We start from the raw sequence: 16993 nt of genomic DNA on the forward strand, positions 1-16993 counted from the left end.
GCAACGAAGCCCGCGAGCCACAACTACTGAGGCTGCGCTCTAGAGCCCTAGAGCCCGTGCTCCGCAACAAGAGGAGCCACCGCAATGAGAAGCCCGTGCACCGCGACGAAGAGTAGCCCCCACTCTCCGCAACTAGATAAAGCCCGCGCGCAGCAACGAAGACCCAACGCGGCCAAAAATAAAAATATGTAAATATATTTGTATATTAAAAAGGGCATCATTTACATTTCTCACATCGTTCAAAAGTTTCTAACTTCTACTTTCCAGAGAATGTGGGCTCCCTGGAGATTTGTGGGGTCCTGTGTGTTCCCAGAATGGGAAATGAAAGAGGTGTACCAAGAAAATCAAGATCTCCCAAATGCCGCCATCTGGAGACAACTGTTCTTAATGGTGTTTCTGGCCCACTTTTCCTGTACCCATGTTGCTGGTGTTCAGGTGAGGGGGTCACCAAGGAAGCACAGAGACTTTTTCCATCTTCGAGCTTCCCACGAGGGTGGGGCAGGCAGCCCTGGTGGCTGGAGCGGCTTGCAATGCCACTGAGGGTCCCCCGTGCTCTGCCAACCTCAGCTCATGACTCTTGTCCTCGTGTTTGCAAGGAGGCTGCCCCTGCAGCCATCACGTCATCACCTCACTGTTATAGGAGGAAGCCAGCAGGAGCGACAGAGCCTCTGTTCCCCTTTGAAATGTCTGGTTTGACCTCATTGGCCAGGTTGGCACACGGCCACCTCTGGCTACAAGGCAGCAAATCAGGGTATCGGGGTCTGCCAGAGAAAAAGAAGAGGAATACAGCCACTGTGGACCCCACCCCAGGGTGTCCCTTTACGTAAAGGGTCAGAAAACTGACTGTAGCAAGTGCTGGCGAGGATGCGGGGTGGCGTGGAGGGAAGGTGGCACCGCCCTGGGGAAGAGCTGCGGGTTTCCAATCAGTGACTTGTCATTAAATTCCACACAAGCCGGCCACCCCCCGCTAGACATTCACCCCAAAGCATGCATCATCAGTGAGGGCAATGTCACCCCAAGGGGCTGAGAACCCAAGTACTTAGAGTGATTTATTCACAGTTGCCTACACCAGGAAACCACCCAGGTGCCCTTCAGTCAACACGGGGGTGGATCGTGGCCCAGCCACGGGGAGGAGGGAAGTGCATCCAGTGAGAGAGGCCCCAGACCAAGGCCACTGGCCGCAGGACCCCCTGAGGGACATGCTGGAGGGGGCAGGTTGCAGAGAGGGTGGGGTGGCGGGGCCTCTAAGGGGCAGCACGAGGGAGGCATCTGGGGGACGGGGGCGTCCTGTCCGATGGCAGCGCTGCAGGCACAGCTGTTTGCACTTGTGACTTTGACCGTGAGCAACACCCAGACGCACAGGGAGACCAAGTGCTGGGCTGGCAGCTCGCAGGGATAAGCCCCAGCCCCCGCGCACACACATGCACACGGATACGCACACACGTGTGCACACACTGGCACACACACACACACACGTGTCAGGAACGGAAAGAAAGCAGCTCAAGTGTGGAAGGCGAACCGGCCGCGGTCACGCTTCTCTCCCTGGACGATGTGCACCTTTCATCTGTAGTGGCGCACTCTTGGTTTTCAGAAAAGATCCCCACCCGTGTAATCAAGTGGTAAAGGAAAGCTTTCCTTTTGTTTGGAAAACAAGGAGTGGGGAGGGAGGAGGAGGGCAGAGGGAAGGAGAGGAGCCCCGTGCAGCGGCCTCGGGTCCGTCTGCCGCTGCTTTTCTCAGTCACGCTATCACCCCCGTCAGGACGGCCCTGTGCATCCCTGGCTCTGGCGTCCTGCTGCATCGTGCCTTATTCTAGGCCAGTCCTGGAATCCCTCCACCCTGCTGGGCATTCGGACCCGATTCTCTCCAGCACTGGCTCCACCACTTGCTGCTCTTACTGTGTTGTGATTTTGCAGTTTTAACTGAAGACTCGACCCTTCCCTGCCTCTGCTGGCCTCTGACTCCTGCTGCCCTGCCCCTCGTCACTGGAGTGTTCATCTCTTGACCCCGCGAGCTCAAACTCACGTTAATTTCCTTTGAAGTTCAAAAGCAGTTGCTCAAACTTTCCTTTAGTTTGTCTTTCCTTCTGTGCGTTGCGTGTGCATGTGCGTGTGTGTTTGTGTGTGTGTGATTAATCAATACTTTATTAGCTGAGGAACTTTCGAGCAATCAGAAGGAAACTCGTATTTTGTTCAATGTCCTATTTCTCAGTCCTATAAATCTATTAAACAATACTTTTAGAGATATTTAAACACAATATCGAACACTTAAACACCAAATTAAATACTGAACAATTTTTCCAAATATTTAGAAATAGGTCACAAAGGTATTTAATCGAATTCTCCTAAGCCGCTGATTGAAATCACATCTCTAACAAAGGTTTCTCCGATTCTTTTACTCCTTAAGGAGCGAACAAAACTCACAAATCACAGCAATAACACGATGCGCAGCAAATGGTTTACAGACGCCGGTGCCGTGGGTTTCACCGTCTCTTCGTTATCTGGATCAGAGAGAGACAGAGAGAAGAGAGGGAGGGAGAGAAGAGGAAGACAGGGATGGGGGGACGCATCAGGGCTTGGTCTGCAGGCTTAGCCCCAGCTGTGGGAGCTGCTGCGGCCAGAGCTGGACGGGAAGGACGGGCAGAGGGGAGGGCGTGGAGGGCGAGGTGAGGCCAGGCCGGGCCCCACGAGGATGGACTAGCCCCTCTCACGTGTTTCTCTCTACCTCCAGCCTGGACGGTGCGGACAGCCGGCCTGAGAAGCTGGCACACTTTGTCATAGAGGTTACAGGCACACCTGGCCCGAGGGAGGCTGAGCGGGCCCGGGAGGTGGCGTGGCCAGTGGGGACACTGCCCCCAACAAGGCGAATGCTACGCGTGTGACCCCAGGTCGACCGTCCGAGTTGAAATATCGGTGTGGCTGTTGCTTCCCTTCTGGTCTCCAGATCTCGTGCAAAACTGTCTCTGCTGATCCCCTCAACCGCGAACACGCAGCAGAGGGGCTTCTAAGAAAAGGGGCCCGGTTAGCCGCCCCGCGCACATCATCTCAGCCCCCGCACGCCTGCATGCCTTGCTTACAGCCGCCCTTTGAGCCGAATTCCCAAAGGAAGACAGGCACAAAGTCACCTCCCACCCAACGCGACGCCCCCATCGCCACTGTCCCCGCCCCCAGAAGAGGGGACCGGACCTCCCGTCACTTCTGGGTGGGCTGCCCGGTCCTGCAGACCATGGGAATAAGGCCGGCCATTCTCGTCGCATCCTACGCGACCAGGGACAAGCAAGGAGGAGAAAACAAAAGCGTGCGGAGGATAAACACGCAGGCATGTTTCCATCAGAAGGAGGACGAGGGGCGGCTGTCACAGCCGTCACTCCTGGTGGCAGCCGCGGCGCTGGTACCGACACCGACCCTCCTCCATGAACCCGTCCACGCTCCCTGGGGCCCCGAGCAGCTGCTGGGGGTTCGTGGCCTGGTGGGTGACCCAAACCTTTGCTTCTAACGGGTCTGAGCCTCAGCCGTCGGGCCCGAGTGCATCGCTGTGGCTGTCCACCGGCCTGGAGGATGAAGAGGACCTGGGTTCTCCGGCTCCTCACCCTGCTGAGTCAGGCCCTGCTACCCCTGCTTTGGGCCTGAAGAGTCCCAAGTGTCCAGGCCACAGCCTCCACCCACGGCCCCAGGAAGCCTCACTGCGTCCCCGCAAGGAAGCTCTCTTCCCCTTGGGACTGAGCCCTCTAGAACCGAGAGTCACAGGACAGGAAGCACAGATTCTTCGGGGCATCAGGAGAGGTAATAGGGAAAGGGGCCACCCCATTCGCACCCCTTGATTCCAGATCCAGCAATCCTGGAGCAAGAGCACCACTGGTCGCGGAGCCCAGACCGTGTCCTGGGAGACATCGCCCCCGCCCTGCCCCGCACGGGGTTGCCACCTAGCCGGCACAGTAACCGAGTCTTCAAAAGGCCGTCAAGCACACCTCGTAGACTGCCCAAAGCATGCAACGCTGACAACACCAAATGGGGCTGGGGATGTGGAATGACAGGAGCTCTCGTTCACGCCAGTGGGAATTCAGAATGGTGCAGTCTCTTTGGAAGATGGTTTGATTACTTCTTACAAAACTAAGCATCCGCTAATCATACGCTCCAGGAGCACACTCCCTGGTACCTACCCAAAGGAGCTGAAACCCATGTCCACACAAAAGCCTGCACACGGATGTTTACAGCAGCTGTATTCATAGTTGCCAAAACTTGGAAGCAACCAAGATGTCCTTCAGCAGGTGACGGATAAATAAACGGTGTCCCACACAGACAATGGCATATGATTCAGCACTAAGTGAAATCAGCTATCAAACCACGAAAAGACACAGAGGAACCTGAAATGCATTTAACTAAGTGAAAGAAGCCAATCAGAAAAGGCCTCATGATGCCACCTCTATGACACTCTGGAAAAGGCATAACTATGGAGACAGTAAGAGGATCGGTAGCTGCCAGGGGGCAAAGGGGCAGAGGGATGGGTAGGCAGAGCACAGGGGATATTTAGGGCAGTGAAAGCACCCCGTATGCTATTCAACATGCGTGTCCTATACGTATTCTGTTACACTCACACCTCGGTGTGCGCTTGAGTGATGGTAGGTGCTACTGTACTTTAATTGCAGGGTCTGCATGTCCACCGCTATTGTATAGGAACATGACTGGTATTAGGATGTTGTTATGTTCTCCGACCTCGCTGAACTCACTGGCTTTTCTGTAGGTTCTGTAGGAGTTTCTCCCTAGGTCATCGTGCTGCCTAGGGAGACAGTTGACAGTTCCACTTCTGGTCCTCCCACCTGCATGCTCTTCTTTCTCTTGCCCTGTCACGCCGAGTAGACCCTCCAGCACAATGCTGAATAGAAGTGGCGACAGTGGGTATCTTTCCTCTTTCCTCATCGAGAGGGAAAACATTCCGTCTTTTGCCATTTAAGTATGATGTGAAGTGTGGTAATTTCATGTACGCCCTTTATCAGGTTGAGGAACTTGCCCTCCATGCTTGGTTTGCCGAATTTTTATTGGGAATGGATGTTAGATTTGCCAGCCACTTTTTTGTTTTGCATTTTTGAGGTAATCATATGGTTTTCTACTTTGCTCTATGAATATAGTAATTTACATTGGTTGATTTTCAAATGTAAACAAAACTTGCATCCCTGGAATAAACACCACTTGGTTACGATGAGTTATTCCTTTTAAGAAATCTTGTTGGATTCAATTTGCTATGCTTTTGTTAAGAATGTGTGCCTATCTGTTCATGTCCAATATTGCCTGTAGTTTTAATTTCCTGTAATGTCTCTATTCTCTATCTGGTTTTGCTATCCAGCCCTGCTGGTTCCACCGAATCCATATATTTGTACAGCGGTGTCATGTCCGACGCTTGCCCGCATTCCTTGAGGCTCACATGGATGCTGTGCTTGGGTCTCTGGCCGTTAGTCCGGAGCCACTAAACTGCCTTTGCCACCCACTGGGGGTCTCCCCCTGCACGATGGCCTGTCCACAGAGCAGCTCCTCCTGTTCTCGAAAGCCAGCCCTTCGCATCGGTCCATGATGCTGTTTACTTATTCATTTATTGATTTTTTTGCATGTTTAGTTCTTAGCTCAGGGGAGCCCAGGTGGGGCCTTTCTCCCGCCCTGACCTGCTCCGCCGGGCTCTGCCTGACCCTACAGCCAGGGTCCTCAGCTAAGGAGGGCTACCCCTGGAGGGCTACACCAGAACCACTTGGAGCCACGTTTAGAGTTTGAAAAAGACATGTTTTATATTTTCTTCACATTTTATTTATCAAATAAGTCCCACTAAAGCCAGATCATTCTCATGTTTCATGTCTAAATAAAAGAGGGCTCAAAAACTGTTATCTGCAAGGAATCCGCCCAAATCAAGAAACACAGAAGACAATGTAGGTGCCAAAGGTCTTTATTTCCAATAAGCGAAAAACCAAGTCGCATATAATCTTGATTTTATTTTCTTTTTTAAACATTGTAAATTTCACCATACTGCGTGATTTTGCCGCTCAAAGTGGGGTCAACTGATCAGCTGCACACACGTCAGCTGGGGCCTCCTTAGAAAGGTGGCATTCCGGGTCCCACCTAGGCCTGCTGAATTAGAATCTGCTTTTAAACAAGATCCCCAGGGCGAGCCTGTGCACATTACGGTCTGTGTTGATGTCACGCTGAGAATCTTCTCAAAGATTTTATCGATATCATCCTATACATATAGGAGTTGTATAATTTTCTTTTTAAATGTAGGTATTTCGATGATCTGAAACTAATTTTTATGTTAGGTGTGAGAAAAAGTGCTCTTTTTTTCCCCCCCACACCTGATACCTTTTCTTGAGTAAGTGGTCCATCATTATCCTACTGGGGACATATTAAGTCGACAAAAAGAAAAGCAAATTTATATATATTTTGTCTTTTTACTTTTTTTTTTTTGAAAGTTTTTTGGTTGTGCCACGTGGCATGTGAGATCTTCGTTCCCCTACCAGGGATTGAACCTGCACCCCCTGCAGTGGAAGCACGGAGCCTTAACCACTGGTCCTCCAGGGAAGTGCAGGATGATCTTACCTTGTTCAAAGAAAAGAGACTGCAGAAGAAATGAATAGCACTCCATAGGTGTCTGAGCTCTGACAGAATGAGCGATTCAGAGCCTAATGGAAGAAAACTGTGCCTAAATGACAGGCCTTTCTTTAAACCACGTGGTTCCCATACAGAAAACAGCCACTGGTTGAGATGGGGGTAAGGGTGAGAGGTGGGTACAGTCATCATTTTGAGCCTGCAAAACTAATTCTTCTAAAGACCACGTATTCTATGATACCATTTATAGGACGTACCCAGGGTCGGCAAACCCATAGGGACAAAAAGAAGGTTAGTGTTTAGGGAGTGCTAATGGGTATGGGATTCTTTGGGGTGATGAAAATGTTCGAAAACTGGTTGTGGTGATGGCATGTGAACACACTACCACTGAAGAGCGCACTTTAAAAGCATGAACCCACATGGCACGTGCATTCCAGCTCATCAGTGGCCAGTGTTTGTCCAGTGCATTGATTACACGAGCCCTGCCGGTTGTAGGAGGAACCGTGCACCACGTGTATTGATTTACCTGCCTGAGTTTTCACCTACGTACAGCCTGCCTTGTCACACCTGTATTTGGGGCCGCTGTCTCACCTGTCTACTGTTCGGGCTTACTGCAGGCCTCGTGTCCCGAGAAGGGGGGGACCGCAGGGCACCCCGTGGATACGTGGACTGGTGGTGAAGCGTTACCTAGAGAGGTATCTCTTGCATGCGCCCTGATACCCGGCCAGGCCCCTGGCGGCCCCGCGGACACTCGACCCAGGTGTGTCTGACCCTCGGACACTGGACTCGGGCGTTTGGCCCCTTGGACATTGGGATCCGGGCGGCCCGGCCCTGCGGACACTCGAGCCGGGTGGTCTGGCCCCTCAGGCACTGGACTTGGACGGCCTGGACCCGCGCGCCACGCCCCCGCCACCAGAACCCCGCGCCCCCAACATGGGCGCGCAGTTCGGGACGGGGCGCCGCGGCGGGGGCGGGGCGGGCGGTGGGTGTTGCTCGCCTTCGGGGTGGGGCCTCCGGGCGGGGCGGGGTGGGGCCGGGGAGGGTCCGCCATTGCGGACGGGCGGCGCAGGCCCGCCGCGGCCGTCGGTTTGTGCGTACCCGACCGCCCGGCCTGGCCCAGCCGGCCCGCCCGCGCGCCACACGCCTTTGGCGCAGGCATGTCGGGCCCCGGGCAGCAGGAGCCGCCGCAGGCGGGCGGGCCGGCGGGCCCCGAGGGCGCGGACGCGGCGCTCGGCGAGGCGGGGCTGAATTTCAGGACCAGCGAGCTGAGCCTTGTGGAGATGACGGAGATCGAGTACATGCAGCTGCAGCACATCCTCTACTCGCACATGGAGGCGGCGGCGGCCGACGGCGAGCTCGAGACGCGCCTCAACTCTTGCTTCCTGGCGGCGGCGGCGTCGGGCGCAGTGGCGGGGGGCTTCGCTGCGGCCGTGGGCGCGGCGGCGGTGTCGCGCCGCCCGTGTACCCGGTGCTGTGCCGCCTGCGCTGGCCGATGGTGGCTTCGCGGGCGCCAACCAGTGCCTGGGCCACATCGACTTCCAGGAGCTGCGCATGATGCTGCTGAGCGAGGCGGGCGCGCCCCGCGCCGCCGAGAAGACGCCGGGCGCCGACGTGCCGGGCGCCGGCGCACCCCGGCCCAAGGCGCCCGACGGCGCCGGCAAGGAGAACGTGGAGGGCGCGACCGAGGTGCGGGCCAAGTGGGCGGTGCGCGTCCGCCTGGAGGACGGCTTCAACAGCATAGCAGCCGAGCCCCCGCCAGCCCCGCGCGGTGCGGATCCCCCCGAGCCTGGCATGGCGCTCAACAAGTGGGTGCATCCCCCAGGGAGCGGGCCCGGCTGGATCAGGGTGTAGACCAGGGTCCTGTGCAGAGAAGCAGCAGGCTGTGTGCGGGTATAGACCAGGGTCCTTGCAGAGAAGCAGCATCGTGGGTCTGGGTGTAGACCAGGGTCCTCAGCAGAGGCCACCGGCCTGTATCCGGGTGGAACCAGGGGCCTCTGCAGGGAGGTACTAGCCTGGGTCCGGGTGTAGACCAGGGTCCTGTGCAGAGAAGCACCAGCCTCGGTCTGGATGTAGACCCGGGTTTTCTGCAGAGGCCAGCGGCCTCACTGCAGCTTGCATCTTAACAGGGAGCAGACCTCAGTGGGTGTGGAGGCTGAGCTGCAAGTTTGTGTGCTCTGTGCAGGCACAGCAAGCAGATATTAAGTACACAGCCTGCAGCATTACCTTTGCGGTGTGCGCTCTGCGTCTGCATGTGGAAGAGAGATGAGTTGAGGTAAGTGCACACGTGTTCCTGAGGAACAAAGGTTTTGTCCCCAAATCACCCACCTAAATGTCAGGAGAGACCTCTGCTTCCCCCTCTGTTGACTCAGGTTGAGGCTGACCTGATCTTGCACAGATGCATCCCCTGGGAGGACAGGCGTCATGTTGTGAGGCTTTGAGTGTAAAATGCAGCTTCATCCTTCAGCCAGACTGCCAGCCCATAAGTGATCTCGCAGCAACAACTATCGGAGAGGAGTAGCCTGTCTGCTAGGGTGTCTCCTCAGCTTTCTGTCTGTCCCCACCCTGTAGTTTTCCCCGTTTTGCCCATAGTCGTCAGATTTTGGAGGATGGCCAAAAAAAAACAGAGATTGGTGTCAGAAGTGTAATGGGAAGGGAGGTGTAACTAAAAGATGACACACAGCCACACCTTCCAATGTGAGGAAGAAAGTTTGAACTTGTCCCCTCCAACACTAGCTGATAATTGTTTTGTAGAGATTTCCATGATGGGGGGCATTCATGGTAACAGATTCGAGTTCCTATCCAGAAAATCAAATGTTAGCCATTAGAGTGTGATCGTGATTGTGGTGTTTCAGGAAACTTACCTGCCACATACTCTTCATGTGTTTCTGGGTTTCTTTTGTCTTGGCAGTTTGGTAACTCTTATTCGCCATCCATCCGGATTAATGAGTGTTCCACTTCATCAGCAACAAAACAAATGTAGAACATGAGTGAAAAATAAAACAGCTGCTGCAACTACTGCTCTTCAATTTACATACCCTCTGTTAACTGCAAATAGTTGCCCTACTAGTGGAAATTCTAATCTTTCACAAACACAGGTAGGGAAAATGATTTGCGAAGCTTTGCTCTTTTGTGTTAAGCGGATAACTTGTATTTTAGTTAGGTCCCAAGGATGTTTTTGTCTTTCATTGAGCTCGATAACTTGTTAAAATCGAGAGTATTTATGTGGTTCGGGGATATTTAAAAATCCTTAGTGCACCTAAAGTTCTTCAAGTTCATGTGACTAACTTTGACATTACTTCTATTAAAATGCATTTTATTTGTGCGTAGAGAGGAGATTGTCACCTGTTGATAACGTCCCTGTTGCTTCATTGTTTTCCAGAGTTCTAGTAACTCACGTTCTGTACTTGAAGCTACCAAGCATCAGGATATTGGATTGCCGAGAGCGTTTTCTTTCTGTTATCAAAAGTAAATTGAATCCACTAAACAGACTTTGGGTAGTAGAAACAAAGCTTTGCCTGAGCAGGTTCGGATTAAAGTAGGAGGTAAGCGATAAAACAGAAGCTGGCAGCTGCTTTCTCCTCCTGCCTGATGTCTCTGCCCCCCTTTTTTTTTGGCCACGGGTGGGGGAGGGGAGAGAGGTGGTTTATAAAGAAATGAAAGGATCTCGGAAGCCTGCTTGCATCTTAGGAATCCTTCTGTCCCTCTGCCCAGTCACCTCACTTGGAACATCCTTGCGAATTTTGAACATCACGTTTATCCTTGTCCTGGAAACGTTGAGTTTAGGGGCTGCTTTTTCTTAACAGTAACCTCCTTAAACAGAAACATGATAGACTTAGGTACATTTTCGTTACTGACAGCAAATTTAGGGTTTTTTTTTTTTTTCTCTTATTTCATACTTCATGAGTGAGGCAGGAGTCTGAAATCCGCTCAGAGCTTTAGGGGACCATCTGCAGATGGGCAAAGGATTGAGTTGGGAGCAAGAGGCCATAAGGTGATACAGACAGTCTTAGAAAGAAAGAAACTTCTGAAGGCAAACTTTGCTTACCCCTGACGTTAACCCTCAATCCGTTTTTCCTGGAAAACATTCTTTTTCGAGTTATCCAACAATAACACAGCTTACACTCAGCTTTTCAAGAGCTGATAAAGACAGGGTAGGGATGGAGCTCTCCTTCTTTCTCCCACGCCAGTGATTAATTTTCCATTGTTCTTATGACATTGCTCGTGAAAGTATATGTTAGCATTTGTAAGGTATAAAGGTTAAAATTAAAATAGTCCCTGTACTGACTACTCAGCTGAAGAACCAAAATATTACCAATACTTGTGAATTCCTCTCTATGTCTTTTGCAAAGTTATCACCATTCTGAAATGTGTGTTAAGTGATTCTTTCACCGTAGAGGGTTTGGCTTTGTACGGTACCTCGGGAATGCACATCACCACAGGTACTTCTTAGACGCCTGCTGTACTGTGATAGAAATTTGACATATTTCTGTAGCACAGGTCAAAGCTATGACGTGATGACTCCTTTTGTGGGGGGAATCTCACTTGTAAGGTGAGGGCGTGTTTAATCCTAAACCACTTAGGTTCTGTCCTCTTCTGAGCATTGCAGTTAGAATATCAGTTGTCATCTTAGAATAATTGCATATCAAGAAAATCTTTTGGAGAAAATATTTCTAGGTTTGTTTTTTTTTTCCCCTTCTGAGTATCAGAAAAATCAAACAACTTCTTGGTTGTTTTATTCCTAGATGACAGTTAAAATGGCTCTTGATTTAAAAGGGGGACTTTTGATTGTATTGCTGTATAAGCTGTATTGATTACATAATACCTGGGGTGTTTTTTTTTTTTTGCGGTACGTGGGCCTCTCACTGTTGTGGCCTCTCCCGTTGCGGAACACAGGCTCCGGACGCGCAGGCTCAGTGGCCATGGCTCACGGGCCCAGCCGCTCGGCGGCATGTGGGATCTTCCCGGACCGCGGCATGAACCCGTGTCCCCTGCATCAGCAGGCGGACTCTCAGCCACTGCGCCACCAGGAAAGCCCTCTGGGGTGTTTTAATTTAGTTTATGTTCCGTTGTATAGTTTGAAACCTAGAGCCTTGTGCCGGATGTTTGTATGGAATTTTGGAGTGCTTCTTGTTTGGTTCTGTGTGCTCCTTACCCATTGATGTTTATATCTTGGATCGAAAATACCAAAAAATATATTCAGCATTCACGAGGGTAAGTTTAGAAGAATCAAAAAATTAAAATACCACTTTTTCCTTCTTTTGCAAAGAAGAAGCGCTATGTAAACAAGCAATAAATAAGAGGAGTCGGAGTAGGATACGTCAGTTGGACACAAACATAGAAGGAAGAACCCTTGGAGAGCTCCGGAATGTGGGTGAAGGCTCCACAGCAGCGCAGGGTGCTTGGCCGTCGGTGGAGTCGCCCCAGGCCGCCCTCGGGGAGCAGAGGCAGAGCGGGCCCCCACGGGGCAGGTCCCAGCGGAGGGAGAGGCACAACCGCATGGAAAGAGACAGAAGGTAATGCGTGCTGTCGGTGGTATACAGTTGTCCTAGACGCCAAGCTGGTGAGAGTCAGTGCTGGTAACAGGCACCTTTTTGTAGAAAACAATGGTGTAGGCACTTCTGTGTTCAAGGGAGGGAAAGCTGGCAAGAGTCAATGGTCACCTTGCTTTGCTAGGTGGATGGGGGTAGCCAAGACCACCCCCAGGTTTGATGATTCATTAGGAGGACTCATGGCTTTGATTTATTTTGGGCAAAGAACCCAGCAAAGTCAGCAGAGGCGCATGGGGAGAGGTCTAGGGGCCCCAGGCGCCAGCTCCCCAGAACACCTCTCAGTGGAGCCACTCAGGATGCCTGTCACCCCCCAGCACTGGTGACATGTTCCCGGACAGCAAAGCTCCTTAGAGACTCAGGGCCATGGATCCTACTGGGGGCTGGTTGTGGGGGGTATTCCCTAGGTGGCACGCGGCCAAATCCCAGACGCCCAGAAGGAAAGCTGGTGTTTAGCATAAGCCAGTGACCAATGGTGGTGGGAACCCCCCCGAAATCTAAGTTCCCAGGTGCTGGCCGGGGCCGCCTTCCTGGGAGGGAGTCCGCCTGCACACTGGGTTACTCAGTTTTGCTTGGTTCTTTTAAGGATATTGAAGAAGGAGGAAGTTACAGCTTATGTAAGTTGTTTTATCTGTGGATTTTATTTGTGCTGTTCTGTGTAGATAGAGCTGGGTACGGGATGATTCCCTAACATAGAGTTAATTAACTTAGTCATTTATTGAGTACTTTGTACCAGTTTCTGTTTTAGGCTCAGGAAATAGAGCATTGAGCAAGACAAATATTCATCTCTGAACCTACAGTGTGGAGCGGTGGAAATTTATTTCTTTAAAGGGATATATTAAAGCTAGGCATCTAGATCCCTTTCCTAAGGGTGTGTCCGCACATACACGCCAAGTGATGGGCATCACTGAACTCACCGTGACTCATAATGGGCATGGTTTATATTTATTTAATAAACATTTGCTGAGCACCTACCGTCTGAAAAAAAGCCTCATATGTACTACGTGTTGACGGTAAAAGTTTAAATTCTTGCTCTGCCATTCCCTAGTTTAACAACTTCCTACACATTCTTTACCTCTCCACCTGAGTCTCTCGTCTATACAATAGGTATATTACCTACTGCGTAGATGGGACACAGGAAGTAAAGAAGCTGAAGTGTAGTGTCTGGCCCAGTGCCTGCAGTTACAGAGCATCTAGTGAATTCCTGCTGTTGTTGTTGCCTTAGAAAGTTGCTCTAAAGTTCTGAGCGTACAGGTGGGGAAATAGAAACAAGGGCCGTATTATCTGAACGTGATACGTAAAAGTTAAAGATGGTCTAAGACTCCAGTTGTGATGTAAATCATCCCTAAAAAGAGCAGGTTTGGGGATATTAACCGGCTGGTAGTCTGTGGTCCTTTATGAACCGGGACCCCTGGAGGATGAAAGCTGTGAATCCTAGCTTCTGTGACTTTCTTGGCACCTGGAGGGCAGGTGAGTGAAAGAATGTCCTGCCCAGAAGAAACACACACACAATTTTGCTTCCAGTTTCAGGGGGTTTGGGTCCATCCTTGGTCTAGAGACTTGGACCTGGTCCTTGCTCCTGGCCCAGGAGAAGTAAACAGGAAACTTTCCAGGGAGTGCAACTGGGCTTAGTGGGCCACTGAAGGGGGGCTGGCCGCTGTAGATGAGGCCTTAGTGAAGAGCGTCCGGGTTTGGCTGCTGGTCCCGGCTGTCGTGTAGTCGCTGCCGTTGACGGCAGCACGGGCCTGGTTAGAGAACCGAGCTGAGGCTGGCACTGTAAACGTGGAACCTTTTGCAAAAGAGCCTTCCGTATCGAGATCCTGGGGCAGCGGCCGGCCGAGCGCCCCAGGTCGCCTGGAGTGAGGCCCCTGGGGCTGAGTGCTAAGAGTGTGTCTTCTCCGTTTCCCTTTTCTGTGCCTATGGGCATTTCCATCTTGTGTATTTCGTAATTTGGTCAAGTTCCTTATTTTCCTTGTATATTTAGTTGCCTTTGAAAGCGATCCCTGTGTGCAGTTTGTGCTGATTGGATCATTTCTGGTTATTTATAGTGTGGTTTCTCTTTAACATTATTTTTTAGCGATAGACTTGGTTTATTGTAAAAAAATAAAGCTTTTCTATTTAAAACAATGATTTAATGGTTGGCTGTGTGTACGTAATAATGGTAAACTATTATTTCTCTGATTCATTCAAATATGATGAAGGTGTTTACAGCAATAAAAAAACGTAACTGTCACTATCTCTACTCACAGATTAAATAGGTTAAAAACTTCCGGACATTAATTTTTATGTGTCTTAGGCTTCCTGAATCTTTGTGAAATTTAGTTACATTGAAGTTGTAGATTGTTTCTGGGTCGGATTACAAGACCCATCAGGAAACAGGCTGAAGTGACGTCAGTAGCAACTTGGGGGGGAATTAGAATGTAGGTAGCTTAAACCCTTGTGTCCTTCCTGTTTCCTTAGTGACTTTCCCCCTCTTCCTTGCATGAACATTTTGAAAGATGTGATACCCAAAAGTCTTCCGTGATTTTCCTAAATTATTTCAGTACACATGTCATGCCACAGGTCTGTTCCGACTCTAACCAGGCTTGTGTCCCAGACACTGGGGGCACCTTGAATAAGACAGAGACCCCGTGGGCTGGAGGGAAGCGGCTGAGAGGTCGAGGGTGAATGGACCACCTCCATCCCGGTGTGGGGTCTGGTTGACATGCTGCAAAGATGGCTCTCCCTGCTGTGCAGCAGGGAGACTGGACTCCAGGAGGAGAGGTTGGGGGTGGGCAGGAGTGGAGACACAGACCCTGGTCAGAGGCCGCAGCCGCTCTGCTGTGACTGGCCAGGGCCCGCGGTGGTGGATGTAGGGCTGCTGGGCAGAGGAAGTGGGGATCACGGTGGGGCGTCTGGCTGGAGCAGGTGGGCGGGTGGCGCCGTTTCCTGAGATGGGAAGACGTGTGGACGAGCAGGATGGGGTGGGGCGGAAGCCACGTTCTGTGTCCGACGGGCTAGGTTTTCAGTGCCCAGGAGGCGTCAGGTGGAGAAGTTGAGAATGAGTAAACGAGTCTGCAAGCAGGTGGTTCTCTTTGTTTTATTTTTCTAATGAGCACAGAGTTCACTGAACACCTGCCCTCCCCTCACCTAGTGTGAGCCGTCAACATTTCCCATGTTTAACACACACGTGCACGCGCACAGCACAATTTCAAAGACAATGACAGATGTCATGACCCGTCACCTCTGAATATTTACGCCTGCGTCGCCCACGTAACGCCAGTGCCGTTTTCACACCTCACAAGGTCGATAGTCATTGTCTTATACCATCTACTACCCAGTCCGTATTCCCATGTCCCCCAGATGTTCTAAAGGTGACTTTTATGGCTGCGTGTTTTTCCAAACCAGCACCCAGCCATGCTCCTGTGTTGCCTTCAGTGACGTTTTTCTGTCTCTAAGCTATAGCAGTCCTTCCTACCCCACAGTTTCTATTACGGCACTGAGATTTTGAAGAGATCGGGCCAGACAGGTGCCTGTAGAACCCTGGATTTAGATGATTCGTTGTATTTATTTATGGTAATTAAAAATTTTTATATAATTTTAAACTTGCAGGAAAATTGCAAGATGAGTGCTAAGAGCTCCTTGTGTGCCCACCCAGCTTTACCCAGTTGTTCACATTTTGCCCCATTTGTTCTGTCTCTCGCAGTCTCAACCATTTGATGGTAAACTGTGGGCACCATGCCCCCTGATACCCAAACACTTCAGTCTGTGATTTTAAAGACTATTACATTATCTTACATAACCAGAATACAATGGCCCAAATCAGGACACTTAACATTGCTGTAATACTCTTATCTAATTCAAATTTTGCCTCTTGTCCCAATAACACCCTCTACACCATTTTCCCCCGTCCAGCCCCAATCCAGGATCACTGGTGACACAGTTGTTGTGAGGTGACATTTTGGGGTCATGACCCTGAACCCTAGCCAGGCTCTGGGGCTGTGGGGCAGTCTCTCACTCTGTGCTCCCCTCTCCTCTGTCGTGTCACCATCACAGTCTTTGGGCAGGACGGTGGCGCTGCCCCCCTGCTTTGTCTTCCCTCCTCCACCTGAAGACGGGCTGGGGGCCGCCCCGCACCCACTTGTCCTTGCGCACCATCCCCAGTTATCAGGTGCAGCTGTACTATTACTTCTCCCTTTCCTGTGCAGTAGGAATTCTGTCCTTTTTATTTTAAATTTATTTTATTGAAGTATAGTTGATTCACAATGTTGTGTTAATTTCTGCTGTAGAGCCAAGTGACTCAGGTGTATATATATGTATATACATATACATATACACACATGTATATATATATATACATACATACATTCTTTTTCATATTCTTTTCCATTATGGTTTATCACAGGATACTGAATATAGTTCCCTGTGCTATACAGGGAACTGTAACCCTATATAGGGTTAGGACCTTGTTTATCCATCCTATATGTAATAGTTTGCATCTGCTAACCCCAAGCTCCCACTCCATCAATCCCCCACCCCCACCCCCTTGACAACCACCAGTCTGTTCTCTATGTCTGTGAGTCTGTTTCTGTTTTGCAGATAAGACTGTTCTTTTGTAAGAACAGCATTTTGTCTATTTCTCCCATTTATCACATTCTGATCAGTGAAGATGGTAGTTTTTAAAAGCTTGTTGAGACTTCCATTGTGACCTCTTATGTGGTCAATTTTTTTAGATCCTGTGTTTATTTGGAAAGGATGTGCATTCTCTGTTTGGCGAATTCTGTATGTTTATTAGGTTGAGGTTACGAATTGTGGTTCAGGCCTTTCCTGTCCTCTCTTGTCTGTCAGACCTGTGGTTCTGAGAGCCCCCGTGGCATCTCCCGCCG

General features: G+C 50.8%; 1 pseudogene across 1 annotated transcript; it reads left to right on the plus strand.

Moving 5' to 3' along the window:
- The first annotated feature begins 7739 nt into the window (after nucleotides 1–7739).
- On the plus strand, nucleotides 7740–12099 carry LOC307053669 (transcription factor-like 5 protein; annotated as a pseudogene). The gene is made up of 4 exons: nucleotides 7740–8387; nucleotides 9491–9677; nucleotides 9962–10124; nucleotides 11849–12099. The product of its transcript is annotated as a transcription factor-like 5 protein (transcript).
- The last annotated feature ends 4894 nt before the right edge of the window (nucleotides 12100–16993 follow it).

Source organism: Hyperoodon ampullatus (genome assembly GCF_949752795.1).
Source record: "Hyperoodon ampullatus genome assembly, chromosome: 5".
Classification (NCBI taxonomy): domain Eukaryota; kingdom Metazoa; phylum Chordata; class Mammalia; order Artiodactyla; family Ziphiidae; genus Hyperoodon; species Hyperoodon ampullatus.